Genomic DNA, 16,285 nt, shown 5'->3' on the forward strand with positions numbered 1-16,285 from the left:
CCCAGTCTGTGCATGTGGCACTGTAACATCACTTGACTTCAAGATGTTGGAGTTTGTTTACAGGGATTTGACACTGTCTATTTGACTAAGCAGTAACTCTTTCTGTAACACACAGAAAGAAGTAATCAAAACACCCAAATTGTCTTGCTTGTGAGCTTCAAAGCAGCACAAGGCTTGAGCAATTTAACACCTTTTTTATTCTGAAATGAACTGCTTACCCATTGATACATCTTCTGTTCAACCAGGATCATCCTGTCACTATTGTTCAGAGCTGTAGTGAATTTCTCTCTGTGCAGTAAAAGGGAAAAAATTACACATATAATATTTCATGGCCTCTGCTTAAGGCTTCAGAGCTGCCTTGTGGTCTCTGTAGAAGGGCTCATTAAAAATGCATTCTGCTAGTGAGACAGCTATAGCCTGCCTGCACAGAAACGGTTTGCAAAGGTGTGGGGCAGTGAAATGAGAGAAAAATTCTCTCCTAGGGAAAGCACTGACAGAGACTGCTGCTACTTCTTGACTCACAGCTTTGATTCAAGCACAATGTCACAACCAATGTACATCTGCCTGCTCTTCCCAGCCAGGGCTGTTACACCCCCAGGGAGAGAACCGGTGGCCTAAGAGGAGGCAGCAGCTTCCTGGTGCCTCCCATGCAGTGCCCTGACAGCAAATAAACACTCCAGCAGCCTCCCTGGCAAATGTGGAGCCAAATCTAACCTCTGATGGGAAGGAATATCCTGAACCTGTCCTAGGGACAGCGGGTGACATGACTGGAGTGGGTGTCCCCAGGGCTTGCTGAAAGCGTTCCTGCCCTAAGTCCAACCTTCTGTGGACTATTGACGTGAGCTGTGGGAAAACATTCCCTGAGGAGAAAGCCCACATCAGTCTGAAATCCTGCTCCTGTGGTAGCAACATACCCCACATCAAAGTGCAATTGCAGAATGGATACAATTCAGTGACACCAGCTGCTGCTGTTTCAAAAAACCCAACACAAAAAAGACAACAAAACCTACAACATAATGAAACGAGTTACCAAAGCCCAGAATGTTATTCAGACACAATAAGATTTGAAAAAATTGCTCACTATGCATCTTCTTTCAGTGAAGTTTTTGAATGCTTCAGCTTTTCTCTGGAAGCAGGGATGCAAGAAAACTTCTCCTTCTTCCTTTCTTTCACGCAAGTGTGAGGCTTCTCTCCAAGTCCTACACTGCATAAGACTTTCTTTGAAATCAGCAAGCAGATTTGCAGTAGCAATCAGGTTCCTTCTTCATGTTGAATTTAGGATTACAGGGGCCCAGGTAAAATATTTCATTAAGAAAACATGAAATAAGCAGTCAAAATTAGCATGTAAAGTGGAAGCTGTACTTTTCCACGGGAGAATATTAATTGTAGAGAAAAGAAACAGAAGAAGTACACTTAATAAAACAGTTGTTCTTTTTAACAAATGACATTAGTAAAACAAGAAGCATTTTGAAAAAATCTTCACCAAATATACCTGACAAATCATCCAAGCCTTCCTTCTTTCCTTGTCTTCTTTTTTTCCTCTTATCTCCTTTTCTTCTTCTGTTCTTCAGTTGGCACACACGTGAGGGTATTCGTGTTGTTTCTTTCAGTGTACTTCAGGTAGCCTGGCAGCAGGTGTACTGCAAATCAAATAAAGATCCAGGCAGGTAACATGAGGGGCTAAAAGCAAGTTATCACAAATTAAGGGAGAAGTGGGAGAGAAGCTGGAGTCAGAGCTGGTGCCTGGGGGCAGCTCTGCAGGTGCAGGATGAGGGCTTTGCTGGTCCCCTACCTTCTATAAGGTCAGGTTCATCACCTCTTTCATCAAGAGCAGCTCTGTCCATCCATCCTGTCACCCATCCAGAACCTTCATGTCCAGCCTGGCTGCTAAAAATGCAATAATAAGGGTTAGAAGCAGCAAAGCATAATGTGAGCAGTGTAATAGTGCAGAGGAAGGGGCTGTGGGAAGCGTGCCCTGCCTGCAATCCTTGCTCTGGGAAGAAAATGACAGGTCCTTAATGGGGAAAGAAAGTCACCTTTTGCAGGAAACAGCAGCACATATAACTGTGCTAATTCAGTGGGAACAGCTCATTAATGTGGGAGATGTTAAAACAAGCATTTTTATATCTGTCCTCTCCTTTTAACACCAAATAAAAGTTCTAAGAATACACAAGGACAGGTATGCCTGCAGGCAAGTGGAACTACACACATCAGCTTCACAGCCTGCAATGCCCAAACGTGGCCAACAGCCTGAGCAGCTCAGTGGGCTGGACAGGATGAACACATCAGGAGCAAAACACTGCAAAAAGGCTCTTTGCTTTTTCTCCTTTTCCCCCCTTCCTGTCCATGCTGCCTTCCTGAGTACTGGGAGAAGGGAAACAAGTTAAAGAGACTGCATTGTACCAAGTGTCATGGCATCGTTAACTTTCACATGCGCTGGCAGATAATTTAGATGAAGACACACAGGCACAAGGACACACAGAAGTGTTATCAGGGATGACTCCAAGGATGACAGGTTGTTACCACAATTTCCTAAGAGGCTGCAGCTGTGAACTCCCTTTTTCTTTTATTTTTCACCCTCCCACTCAGCAACCTTCAGAAACTGGAGTTTAAGTCTCTTTTAAGTCAATGTGCGACAAAGGCACCAAATGAAAGCCTCAAGAGAGACATATTGGCTTTAGCTATTTGATCCAGCTTTTTACATTGCTATTCTATGCCCAATTCTGAGAAAAAGAAATCCCTTTATCCTCTGATTCCCCACCTAATCAAAACTAGGCTATTTTAGCCAAAGAGCCAGGGCACGTTGCTTAACGCCTGCATTGATTTCAGTCCCGGGAGAGTCAGATCTGAAAGATTTTCCTTGAAGGACTAGTCAGAAAGGAGAGTAATTTCTGCTGCTGCTGCTGCTGTTACAAAGATCTGCCTTTGCCACAAAATATTGCTCTCCCCACCAAGAAAACAAACAGTGCAGCAGTGTGAGGAGGGCCCATGGGAGTGCAGGCAATGATGGGTGCAGGCAGCAGTCCCACTGTGCCCTCAGCAGTGGCACTTCACCTTCTGGCAGCTCCAGCTGAGTTTTCACTGGAGGTGTGTGTTTTGCCTGCATGGAGAAAGCATCAGGGGATGATGGCTGTGGTACAGCCTCCAGGTTGCTGCAGGAGCAGGGAAAGGTGGCTTTTGTCTGCTATGGAATACAGCAGCTCATATGCAAGCATGAGGCACCTTCAAACCCCCTCCCCAGCTGAAGCAGGACCTTGTCTACTTTAGCAGCAGCTACAGCCAGCCCTGCAAGGCCAGAGGACCCTGACCTCAGCCCTAACCCAGCCTGCCCTCATGGATGGAGATGTTGGGCAGTGAACAAGCAGAGTTTTCAACAGCTCACACAGCAAATCTTTAAAGGTTTCAGGGTTCTACCACCTCCACAGGGTAGACAGTGCCAAAAATGGGGAGAAGCAGAGGGAGGGTTATCAAAATAGCATTAAAGATCAAATGTCTTGAGGAAAACAGGCTTTACAAAACTCCAGCACAATCCAACACCTACTTAGTATCTCATTTTTCCTGGAGATTTGCAGCAGCAGCACAGAAGTTTTGGGATCTGTCACTTCTTACAATTTCCCTTTAAAATCCAACCTATGAGACAGACAGGAAAGACTTTGCATCTCTTCTAGGGATCACCATTACACAGGGAAAATACTTGTTAAATCAATGGATAAAATCCAAAGCTACTACAACTTGGTTTTCTTTTGTAAGTGTCAACTCCAGACCAGAAGATCACAGCTGGGGAAGCTGATTTTGGAATATAAATGGAAAGTCTTTTCTGTAGACATCCTACCAGTAATAAGCTGTTGAGAACACAATCCCTTCAGCTCCCCACATTGTGCAGATGAAGCCCAGCTGTTATTACACAGTTGGCTCCCCAGCAGCAGCAAGGAGAAAAAGGGGATTTCAGAATAGTTTCAACTACAAGATGAAGCTGTTCAATTCAGTCAGAAATTGACTTGGAGGATTCACTGTGCAAATGAAACACTGTCCCTGGGTTTTGTTTCTTTGCTTTCTAATGCCTTTTTTATTTGCTTTTAACATTTCCTCACATGCTGCTCTGTCCTGTCCTATTCTAAAAGAAAAACACATGCCCAGCACAAACTCTAAAACTATTCTTAACCTCATTTCTCCAATCTCAAGTAGTCCTAACATCAAATATAGCTGGACCTACTCTGCCAGCACAGGTCAGGCTAAAGCTAACAAACACTTGTAAGTGCAAGCCCTAACCCAGACCATTGGTCTCCATGAATTCCAGATTAAGGTCAGGCTGATACCTTATCCTGAGCCCTGCCTGGACTCTTACAAGGCTCCCAATTCCTGTGAAATGAAATGTATCGCTGCCAATCCCCAACACAAAGAAGGCTCTCCACTAAGCAGGGCTTACCTGCTTCTACTTTCCCCTCAATCTCCACTTAAATCTTACTCTGATCTTGGTTAACTGCAATGTGCTCCCACTGGCACGCTGACTCCTTCTGAACCCTGCCTCGTGCCAACTTATCTTTATGTGCTGACAACAAATGAAGCACAAGGAGCAGATTTTGTATTTCCTCTTTTGCAGCAGAGCATCCCAGAAGACCTTGCACAAGGTCTGTGGCCCATGCTGCCCATTGCATTGCCATCCCCTGTGGCTGTTACTCATGCAGGCAGGCAGGCAGATCCTGAGGTTTTCTCTAAACTGAGATGCAAAGATGAATTTACTGCTTCAAGAAACACAACTGGTGGTACAGAAAGCCACTGACTACTGGATTATGATTTGCTTTGGAGCTTTGCTGGACAATCCTGCCATGAAGGCATTGATATTTAGCCCCTTCTCTTTAATTGTTTTAGATTAATTTGCTTGGTTGATTGGGCTTTTTTCTAATTTGTTTATTAAAAGGTCATATGGTCCTGTCTCTTATTTTCTCATCTAAAAGCTTACTTGAAAGAATCATCTTCCCTCTGCCCTTAATTAACCCTAAAGGAATGGCAAAACTCTGATAATATTATGAAAAACTTTGTCCAGTGGAAACATTGACAATTGGTCGAGTTTTAAGCCAAATGCATCAGGCCTGTTTCGACAGTCATTTTCCCAAGTTGGGTTTGCTTCCAATTTCAGAGGTTATTGGTATTTCTTGATTCAAAGCTCTGAGCACTATGGTAGTAGTTACAAAACCCAAGAGCTTTTGGATCTGCCCCAAATACCATTGCAAAGCCATGTACACAGCTGCTAACCTGCCCCAGGTGCTGCAGCTGCATACAGGCTAGGAACAGCTCAAAAGCTTGTCAGGAAAATAGATAAAGCACGTTAAGGGGTACTTGCATAAATGATGAGGAAACCTGATTTGATCTCAAAGGGAGTATGATCAGACCTGAGAATGGCTGTGTGAAGTGGTGCATGATTTCCTGCTTTCCTGCATCACCTCCATTTCTGGAACAGCCCTCCTCCCTTTATCATTTACAAGCTGGCTATTAAACTTGAGAGCTGGAAAACTATTGAATGCTCTCCACTTCCCTCACTGAAATGACACAAAAACAGCAGAGCTGCCCACTGCTGAAGCCTGCAGTGACTCCAGCCAGATGTATCAGACATCTGCAAGAGGAAGAGGATTTACTCAGAGTGAGTAAATCACTCCAGCACATTGTCCAACAGTCAGGCTAACTCTGAGCCAGGACAATGCATTTGGGATCTGCCAGTGAAGGCAGAGGTTGCTCTCAGCCCATTCCTGAGCATCCACACATCAGGAAGCAGCAACCTATTGTAACTTTTGCAACAGCGGCAACATTTCTGTGAAAGACAAAAAGGTCAGCCAAAAGATGAAGGATTCCTTGACTTCCTCCAAACACACTCAGCTTGATGAGGAAACTAAGTCACTGGTTGCAAATTCTGCAGACAGCCCAGGCAAGCATCCAGCAGCCTTTTGGTCTGGATCACCACAATCCCAGAGAGGCTTTCCTTAAGGGAGACACGGATCCACTCTCACCTTTGGTTGTTTCTGGCACTGCTAACAATGTCTTTGTCAAACACTAGGCTAAAAATATCCTTCAATACCTGCACCTGTATTCCTTTCCTTCTCAAAGGGATTTTAGGCTTTTTTTTCTTTTAAGTACATGCATAGACAAAAGAAAGCAAAAAACAACAGGGAAAACAAAAGCATTACTGAATATGGTTACAAAGGAACGCTAGTTAACGAGCTCACAGCATACCTTATTTTCTCTGGTTGGCATCTTATTAGCATGTCAGATGTTTTTTGTGCTAAAACCCCCCAAAATTTCCAAAGCTCATGTTATGCACACCTGCTGGAAGCTGCTTTGTACCCAAGAAGCAGTGTCACTGCTGGGGCTGCCACAGCAAGCAAGTTTTTCTGTTGGTCAGGAAAAGAAAGTGCTGCATCAATAGCAAGCAGTTGCTCAGAGAAGTAACAACACTGGAGCAAGATCAAACCCTGAGGTAGCTTCACCTACTGTAATGCAGCCAAATTCCCTTTCCACCATCAGTGGAGATCTGTGACTGCAGCATATTCAAATACTTGGTTATTGGTTTTGTTCCAGGAGCTACCCCTCTAAGACAAAATGCAAACTGTGCTTTCACTCACATTGGTGTAAATGCAAACTAATTTGGGTGACTTCAGTGATATTATCCTGACTGCCCTAATCTGGACTGCAGTCATGCCCTTCACTGCATGCCACCCCACCACAGCTGCATGCTTGCACAACTTTCCTGGAGGTTACCAGACCAAAACACGTCTTACATTCCCTCAAAGGTGTTTGGCCAAACAACCTTTTTATCCCACTGCAATGCAGCCACTGCAGAGCTTTTGACAAACCACTTAGATGATCCTCCTGAAAACTTGATTTAAATACATGGCTCACAGCAGCATGGCAGAATCAGTTTTCTGGTCTCTATTTGGAAGGGTTTTCTTTCATCACATCTTACCTGAACTGAGTAACTTTATGTCATGCATTGTAAAATTAAGAGGATAGTAAATAACAACAAAGCCCAGTCAAGTAAATCCAGTGAAAGGCAGCTGCTTGTAGCAGAGACGTATTTTAAGTGGACATCTGGAATTCACAGTTAAAGAAAGTTACTCTGGATTCCCTGTTTCTCCCGTCTGCTGGTTCTTCTCAAGCAGGGGCTGCTGAAAAGGTCAAGAGACTCATGTCTGCAGTGCTGGTGCTGTGCTTACCTTCTGACTCATGGCACCAAAACTAAGTGCAAACTGAAGAACTTCCTGCTGGGAGAAGGGATCAAGTGAGGAGACTGGTGGGTGGTAGATAAAAGAGAAGGAAAGTCTGAAGAAAGAAGAGAGACCTTTAGCTCTAGGTGGAACTCAGGGGAGTGTCTAAAGGCACTAAAGCAAATGGTGTTATCAGATTAGTGGCTTCTTGATTAGTATTCATCAACTAAATAAAGTGTGGTTTTGCCCATTGTGCTTTCAATTTACAACTTTTTCTACTGTTGGGGAAAATAGGTGCAATTCATTTTGTTAGCCCATTCCTGGCTGTCAGAAGTTCTTCCTGATTGACACGACTGCTTAAAGGCTGCATCCCACCAGATAGCACACAGCTTATTCCATGAAACTTCCAGACAAATCTGACATGCAAAGCCAAAGCCTCCCTGCCTTCATGAGCTGACAGGCACATGAAAAGTTAATTTTTGTCCTCCTACTGGCTGTTGTTTCTCAGTGTAGAATAAATGATGCCTCAGCTTCCTAAAAAAACAGATGTATTTCTGATAAATTGTAATGATTAAAACAGGAAAGAATTCAATAAAGCAGAGCTTCCCAGTCTTCTTACCTTGTTACAGTTGTGCCTGGGCACCATACAGGCACTGAAGTATTTATCATCACTATATAATTTTCAGGCTACTTCTGATTTCATCAATGACCCCAGAGGCTGTGCTGCCATTCAGAGGGATCTCGACCGGCCTGAGAGTTGGGCAGAGAGGAGCCTCACGAGGTTCAACAAGGACAAGTGCAGAGTCCTGCATCTGGGAAGGAACAACCCCATGCACCAGGACAGGCTGGGGGTCGAACTGCTGGAGAGCAGCTCTGCAGAGAGACCTGGGAGTCCTGATTGATAATAAACTAATCATGACCCAGCAATGTGCCCTTACAGTGTGGCTTACAGAGATGCCCTTGTGTGGCACAAGAGGGCTGAGCCTCTACTCCCAAGCTGGCCTTAGGTTCTCCTACTCATCCAGAGTATTTAAGATAGCACCATGCTCTTGATCCCTCTGCACTGCACAGCACGAGACCCCTTTTGGGCTTACCAAATGCCAGAATCAACAAAATGTAGCCTGGCCAAATCAAGATTTCTTGTTTTTTGTCTTTGATTTAGTTTTCTCATCCTCCAGGAACAGTTGGAGCTTTCCATCCCATTTTCCAGGTATGTTCCTCTCCACTTCTTTGATCTTTGCAGCTACAAGAACAAAACCTCCAAGACTGTTCCCTGTCTGCCTTTCCACTGGTCTTAAATGCTAATGTATTAGATAACCCCACCGTGTGCTGAGGAAGCCTTTGCATTATTTAAAGGCTGTCAGTCAGGTGTGAACCTTTCCATTGATTTACCATTCACTTCTCATCCTCTCCTGGATGCATTAGGTGGCTGCAACCCAGGACTGTTATGGAAGAATAACAATTCCATTTGTTTGAATCCGACTTAGCAGTGTTCACTTTTGCAGCCCATATAATTCTCCTTACTGTGGTTTGTGTGACATTAATGACAAAATAAATAATTCAGTATGGGTTTCACCCAAATGTAGCCCTGTCAGGGACTAATATACAATCTTTGCTAGCTTATTTAACGAAACCAGCCACTGAATTGGACTTTTAAAGGCTGAAACTCTCATTTTAATGGAATTTGGTGGCAAAACTCTCCTGAGATCCCACAGTAACTAACAGTAACAGTCTCCCACTCCTGTGCCTGCCACTCTGCCTTCTCACTTAGCCCCCTGAGCAAGTCTGTGCCTTCTTACTCTGCACATCTTACAAAACAAGCTGGCTTTTTATGAAGCTGCACCTAGCTTGAAGGGACCACGAACTGAAGATGAACAGCACTGGGGATGTCTGCAAAGGGTAATTAGGAGAAAAGAGAACACTTTACTAATGACACCTGGCAGCAAGACTGTGGTGAATGAAACCACTCTTGTTCCAGCTCTCAGGGCAGTGGGTTCAGTGATGAGTCCAAGCATTTGAGGAAGGCTGCTTGGCTACAGAACCACTTTAATGAGATCACTGTTAAACAAGAGAGTTTAAGGAAAACCCCCACACACTCATTTTTTGGACATTCATGACAAAATTTTTAGTAACTTGACTGAGACCAGGATATGCCTCTTTCTACCCACTCCCTCAGTCCCTGTACTGGGTAGGTTTTCTTCATTTCTCATACACTCATTCCTGCTTGCCCTGTGTTTATTGATGCTGTCCCTGAGCTGCTGTGCTAACACTGGTGTCAATAGCTGTATAACTTCTGCATAAAGGAACACTCCTACTAAGAAAAACCTTGCAGTTTTCCCTTAGAAATTAGCTTCAAAGTGATCTCAGGGTTGCATTTGGATAAAGACCTTTATTTTCTCGTGACTTTATGTTCACCTCCTGTTCTTTTGGTTTTTTTCCTCAGGCACAGCACTTAATTTGTCCATAAGCAACACATTTGGAGATGGCAAATACATCATGCCAAATTATTCTCCCCTGGAGCAGGGTCAATTTGATATTCAGATTGGCTTTTCATTTATCCTGGGTCTGCAAAGTGGTTTTTCCTTTCTTTCAGCTTCAATTTACCTGAACTATTGGTATCCAATTTTTGATTTTTGCAGAATTGAACTGTCTAGACTGTTATCCAGGGTGTTTTTCCTCATGTCTATGGAGTCTGTTTTGCTTGTCGTGCAATTGCTGATGGAAAGATCGTAGTGTGCATTAGGTAGCCGATGAAATAAAGCCTAATGGATTCTCATGGAGAGAGAAATCATTACAGCTTGTGATTTCAAAATCATGAATGGCCCATTTCCTTCAAAATAAGAGAATAATGAAGAGATGACATATTTCTAAGCAAAGTTGCTAATGGGTTTCCTAGAGCTGGAAATTGTGTGCCAGGAAAGGGTTGCATTGGTCCCCAAAAGCAACTGTGATTAAGGAGGAGTCAGAGACATGTAAGGTATCCATTTGGGTTTTTCTTCCCCAACTTTGGCCAAGCAACTGTAACACACCAACTGCAAAGTCTGTCACAGCCCAGGTCCATTTACAGCCCATGCTTCCTTGGGCAACTCCTTCCCAGCCCCACTCCAACCATGACTTAGCCTCTCTGTTTTTCTCCCAGCCTGATTCTAGCCCTAAAAAGCACCCTAACTCAGTCATACTCCTGTATTACCTTCCAAAGTGACATGTCCAGAAAACACTGTCTCCTTTACAGCCTTGTTTAAAGTCCTGATTGGCTAAACATTGGGGTTAGTTGAGAGGCTATTGATTTATTAAGCCAAAACCTAGAGTTTAACATGAAAAGTCTTACTTTTAAATGACATTAAGGCTACTTGCTAGAGACTTTAGCCATAAGAGTGATGCCAGCACAATTGGGAACTAGCAGACAGAGGGTCCCAGAAAATGTTCCTTAAATCACTCAGCCTTGTTGGCTGAAGTCACCTTGTTAGCTGAAGTCCAACAGCATTAATAGTACAAAATGTAAACATAAAATGGAAGACAACTTATAAAATGAGATGCAGATCAGGTAGCACCCGTCCATTCCTTCAGCAAGTTCATTTACTAAAGCTAAAAAGCCCAATGCTTAAGGTACACACAGTTCATTCATTCAAACCTTCCTCCTTGCAAACAAGCTCACACAATTTTAGAGTTTAAAAATCATTTTCCTTTATATTGCTCTAAAACAACCAAACTCACAGATAGTACAAATACATATAGGTGAAGGTGCCATCAGGCAGATGACAGTGACACAGCAATACTCACAACCTAAGTCTGCAAAATGTGCCTCTTTCAGAGAAGTCTGGTACCTGAGAAATAGCAGGCTTGGCTGGCCAGCCATGCTCCATCTCTGGTAACCATTACCCTACACATTTAAGTTCAGAGTAAGTGCCCTTAAATTTCAGGGCTCAAGTCTGCACTGCTTGTCCTAGCTCCATGTATTCTTTCTATAGGGCAAATATGAGCCAGAGAAAGAGGCAAAACTTAAATCGACACGACGGGGAGATCAGCACTGGTCTAATAACATGTCATGTATGGAAACAAACAAACAACAACAACAATCACACAGGCCTCTGTATAAATGATCCAAGAAAAACATTGCAGCCAGGCAGAGAACAACTGATGGCACAGGGGAGCTCTTGCAAAGGGCTATACTCCTGCATAGTGACTTTTGCAGCCTGATTTGCTCAGTATCATCTTTGGTTTAACTGTCCATTTAGTTTGAATGGTATACAATACTTAGGAAAGTATTCATGAGACTGGCACAAATGCAAATGAGTTACCTAGGTCTGGTGTTATGACAATAACACCAGGAAATTAATTCCCAGGGGCTTTAAAAGTGTGTGTGGGGGGAATCACTGTTGCCTTTTCCTTGCAGCTTCTACAAGCATTACTTTAGTTAACTTCCTGCACTAAACTCTTTTGTGATAGGAATAAAGTCCTTCTCATTACAAATAAAATAGCAGCACAGCAGCCCTGCTATCTTATTTAATGCATCTCCCAGGGTAGAGCTATTCCAGATTGGAAAGACTTTTCACTTGAACCAGTGGCTAGACTGCACTTTTCATTTCTGTGCACCACAGCAGCCAGGAGCAGCCAGCTGGGATCCTTTAGAAGCAATGCTGTGCCATGAAGTGGATTGACTGCATTCAACAATGCAGCAATTCCCAGTGATCCCATAAATTTCAGCCTAGGAAACACTGACCAGTGCCTGGTCTCGTTTATCATCAACTACAGAGCTGGTGACTTTGTCTTACACCTCGATCCTCCTGAGGAAAGGCTCCTGACAAAGAGGGAGGGAAAGGTGAAGCTCACTGCAGGTGCCAACTCCTTGGAGCAATGACTGCCTTGCTCCTGTAAAGCAATTGCTGTGGGATTTTGAAGGCTGAAATCTGCTACGTTTTAAGCCTGACAATGAGAAGCCTTTTGTTGCCTTGCTCCCAGCTCTTCACTCAGCTGGGGCCTCAGCACCCCACCTTTTCCTCCTCGTGCCTCTCTTTCCCTTGCCTGTCAGCTTTGAGGCTGGGCAAGAGTAGTGATGGCTTTTCAAGCCTTTGTGCCAGCTTGATCACAAAGGTCAAGCCAAGACAGTGAGCCTGTGTAAAGATTTGAGATCCTTTGAGAAGATGCTCTTTAAAACCAGCATAACCCTGGCACCAGCTAAACAAGTAATCCTTCAACCCAACCCACTGCTCCTGTCCTGCAGCACTGCAGGCTGCAGCCTCCTCGCTCACCAGCATATTTAGCAGTCCTGCCTCCTCCCACACCTCTGGGATGCTCCCAGAGGTTTTGTCAGCAAAGCAGAATCCTAGCATGAATAACACACTGATATCATCAAGGACACTGAAGAACAACCAGCACAGCCAGCCCTGCTCTACCAGAATATTTATAACCTCAGTGTTGTGCCCAGGGAGCTGCAGCCTAATTTAGGCACCTGTTTCCTGCTTACTTCCCTCTCAGCAAACACATGATAGTTTTCTATCATTAATCTCCAGAGTGTCATACTTCCAGCATGCTGAATTTGTATTTCTCTTTCCCATTGACAGAACCTCTCCTCCTACTGCAGTGAGTAGCTGACCCAGTCACCCTTGCTGGCAACAGTCACAGATTCACAGGATCGTGCCCATTACAGGGAATAAATCACTGCTGCCTCTGCACACACTTGACCAATGTTAGTACAAGTGCTTTCACACAATAGGCTACCCAGCCCCAGGTGAATCCTTCTATCTTGGTTTAAGAGTGGCTCCTTTAAGATTTAGTCCTATTCCTTCACAGACATTTTTGCTCAACCAAAAGCCAGTCCTGCTCAGCACAAGCAGTTATGCTGCTCTTTTTATCCTCCCCAAGTCAATCAGTGCAGCTCTGTGTCCTGGCACAGATACCAAATGCAAAGGGATATTAGGAATTTAACTGGCAGCAGTGAGGCTATGGGCAAGGATTTTCAGCAGAATCACACCCAGATTTGAAGCAACATGATAGTCCCAGCATGGACAGGCACAGGCATGCAAAAATTGCACAGCTTCTACCACACATTTAACTGGATGGAGCCTTTGCCCCAGCTGCCACAAGGTGAGGGAGAGAAGGAGTGCAGAGCACAGCCTGACCATCCACTCCTGCCTATGGCACCTCACTCAATCTATGTGAAACATGCTACCAAAATGGCTCACAGCTCTCTGACCCCACGGCCTCTGCCTTTTGAGACTCATGTCTCCTTGGAAGGGTCTTTTCATGTCCTGTCTTTGCTACAGCCTCAAGAAACATCTTGTCTGCCTGACTCTAAAAGATGAGATTGCTAGGCTTCTCTCACCTTGCACTTTGAGAGGAGCACAACTCATTTCCCATGCACAAACATCTTCCTTGCTCTCAACTAGCACATCACACTATGCACATCACACAGAGAAACAGTGGATTAAGGACTTCACCAGTACAAGCATGTAATTGCTATTAGTGCTAATGGAAAAGGTATTTGTTTCAAAGATGCATTTTTAGAGAGATTTGGTTCATTAAATAGAGTTGAGTGAAATGTTGCAGAACAGCACTTTATTCATGAACAAACGCAGAGCTGACTGACTGCAACCACTGACCATCAGTGGCATTGGAATGGGGAAAGTGATCAAAATCTTCTCAATTTGTATTTCAATTTCTAACTCAACACTACCACTAAAAAGCAAACCTAAAAGGAAAGGGTTTTTACTTGTGATAGCTGGTAAAGAATTCATTACTCACCTGGCACAGAGTGAGAGCAGAGGGCTGGAGCATTCCCTGCTATCAGTGCAGGGGAGACTTAGGTGGATAATTCTATTAGCACTGTGGATGTCCCCTCACACCAATCTTTGTGGCATTAACGAGGAAATGAGGCATCAATAATACAAGAAGTTTGGGAATGTTTCCTTGGCTCCACCTCTGGATCTCAAGTAAGGACATCTCAGGTTTCCCACCTCTGCTACACGTACACATAGGCTCAGGCCATGGGCTCCACTGTAGCATTTAAGAGGTCCCACAGCAGCCCTGGAAGCAGGGCAATGTAAACCACTGCAACTAACAAGAAACATAAGTGCTGTTTCCTTAGCATTCACAATTTTGGATGCCCTTAAAAATCTGTGTATTAAATTACATGGTAAAGGAAGAGAAAGAGTTAACCGCTCAGGAGGGAGCAGATCTGCTCCATGCAGCAAAGGCTCAAAGCACTTGCCTCTAACATCCTCACCAAGTAACTGTGCAGAGGCTCTCGGTGTGGCAGCTATTGTTTCATCTCCTTATCGGCGCTGCACACTGCCGTGGGCTCCCTGAGAGGGTTCCCCCCGGGATGTTCGTGCACCGAAGAGCCCCATTAGGATCAAAGAGCTCCCAGCCTCTGCCCATCTTCCTGCACACCGTCTCTGCTGACTTGCATGATGTAGAGCAAAAGAATAGGGGTTGCTTTTAAGTTGGAAAACTGGCCAAGGCTGCTGGGAGTGGGGGAGGAAGGAAAATAGGAAAGAAAGAAAGAAAAAACCTGGCTGCTATTGCAGTGGTGGTTCTTCCCAGGAAAGCTCAGTCTCCAGGCCTGCCACACCTACAGATAGGACTCATTGGGTAAATGTCCTTGTTTTCCAGCAGCCAAGCTTGTTTGCATATGAAATAACATTAGTCTTGCTTAAAAAAATCAATCCCTCTGTCCAGTACCTAAAAGGGGAAATAGCAATTACCTGAAGGGCAGACGTGCACCTTTCTGAAGGTTGTGTGTGGCAAGGCTGCAGGGGCCACAGCCTGAGGGAGGGTGAGAGCTCAGCACACTGCTGGAGAAATGGGCCCTGAACGCTGCCTTCTCAGCCAGGGCTTATGACAGAGGTCATAAGCCCTGCACAGCTTTCTCTTGATCAAAACCTGGAGGGATTTTGGGTTTTCCCTGCACAGCTTTCTCTTGATCAAAACCTGGAGGGATTTTGGGTTTTCTTTTATTTCTGAAGGGAAACAATTTCTTTGGAATGTCGTGGTTGACATACGAGCTTTTGGTTCTACAATGTGCTTTCTCTTTTAAGGTGTGAAGAAGATGACAGCCCTAAAATCACAAAAACTGCTTGTCTATTTTGTAATTAATGTCAGCTCTTGATGGCTCTTCCTTCTGGCTTACTAAGGCTTACACTAAGCATCCTCACTTCTGACTGTCACAATGTCAAATGAGCTTCTGACTCTTCTTGAACCCTTCAGTAGGCACAAGGGAAATGCATCTGGTCACCCGGGTCACAGATCCATGTTTCTACATTATCACCATCTCAACACTTTTTTGCTAGGCTGCTCTTTTTAAACTTTGATGTCCTCCTCCTCAGTGTGAGATGTAAGAGCATTCAACAAAGGAAAACCTCTGTCCCATCTAAATCCTGAGCTCTTTCTGGCTGGTCAGGGATCTGTCTATAGCCCAACCTGGCTGGCATAACTTCTTCTGTGTTGCACTAAGATCACTGAACTATACCTAGTAATTGGGAGAAAAGTTGATATGATTCACTACTTTTCTACTCAGCTGAGTTTGGAGAGTAGACACACAGCATGTATGATTATTTCTGCCTTCTCAATGCTATTACTTCTTGTAAAGAAAAGCTTTGCAGTAGGCATAACCTCTGCAAGAGTCCCAGAAGACGCAACCGAAGCTTTTGTGGTCTGTTCTTCCAGCTCCCAGCCAGGCCCTCACACAGAGAGACCAACAAAACTCCTCATGCAGCAATTACACAGCCTTTCCTTCACACAGGCAGCATGCAAATACACAGTGTGGCTGCATCAGTCCTGGCCTTGGCTTGGCTAAAGACTCGGTTAGCTGGGGTTTGAGTAGTGCTGTGTATTGCAGTAAACATCCAGAGCTCAGCTAAAGCAGCAGCAGCAGTTGCAGCAGCTTACGCTGCTCTCCCCAAGTCCCTAGTCCATCCTGGCTTTACAAACCATTTTGCAACTGTGTTGGCAGGTCAGGAATTTAATTGCAAGTCTCATGATATTGGATGGTGGCTTTAATGAAAACTCCAGCTCCTGAGGAACGCAGGAATCTCAGCTTTTGTTTAAAACCAATTAAGACTTGTAATTGCAGCAGCAACCTGAGAACACCC

The 16,285-nt window shown here is 44.4% G+C and overlaps 1 long non-coding RNA gene across 1 annotated transcript in view; it reads right to left on the minus strand.

Moving 5' to 3' along the window:
- Positions 1–1,584: 1,584 nt before the first annotated feature.
- LOC133624805 (uncharacterized) overlaps positions 1,585–16,285 on the minus strand; it is a 41,842-nt gene continuing 27,141 nt past the window's right edge. The window contains exons 2-3 of the long non-coding RNA XR_009818141.1: positions 1,793–1,887; positions 1,585–1,640 (exon numbers count right to left, since the gene is read on the minus strand). This is a non-coding gene — a long non-coding RNA (uncharacterized LOC133624805). The remainder of the gene's footprint in view (positions 1,641–1,792; positions 1,888–16,285) is intronic.

The sequence above is a fragment of the Colius striatus genome, chromosome 2 (assembly GCF_028858725.1).
Source record: "Colius striatus isolate bColStr4 chromosome 2, bColStr4.1.hap1, whole genome shotgun sequence".
Classification (NCBI taxonomy): domain Eukaryota; kingdom Metazoa; phylum Chordata; class Aves; order Coliiformes; family Coliidae; genus Colius; species Colius striatus.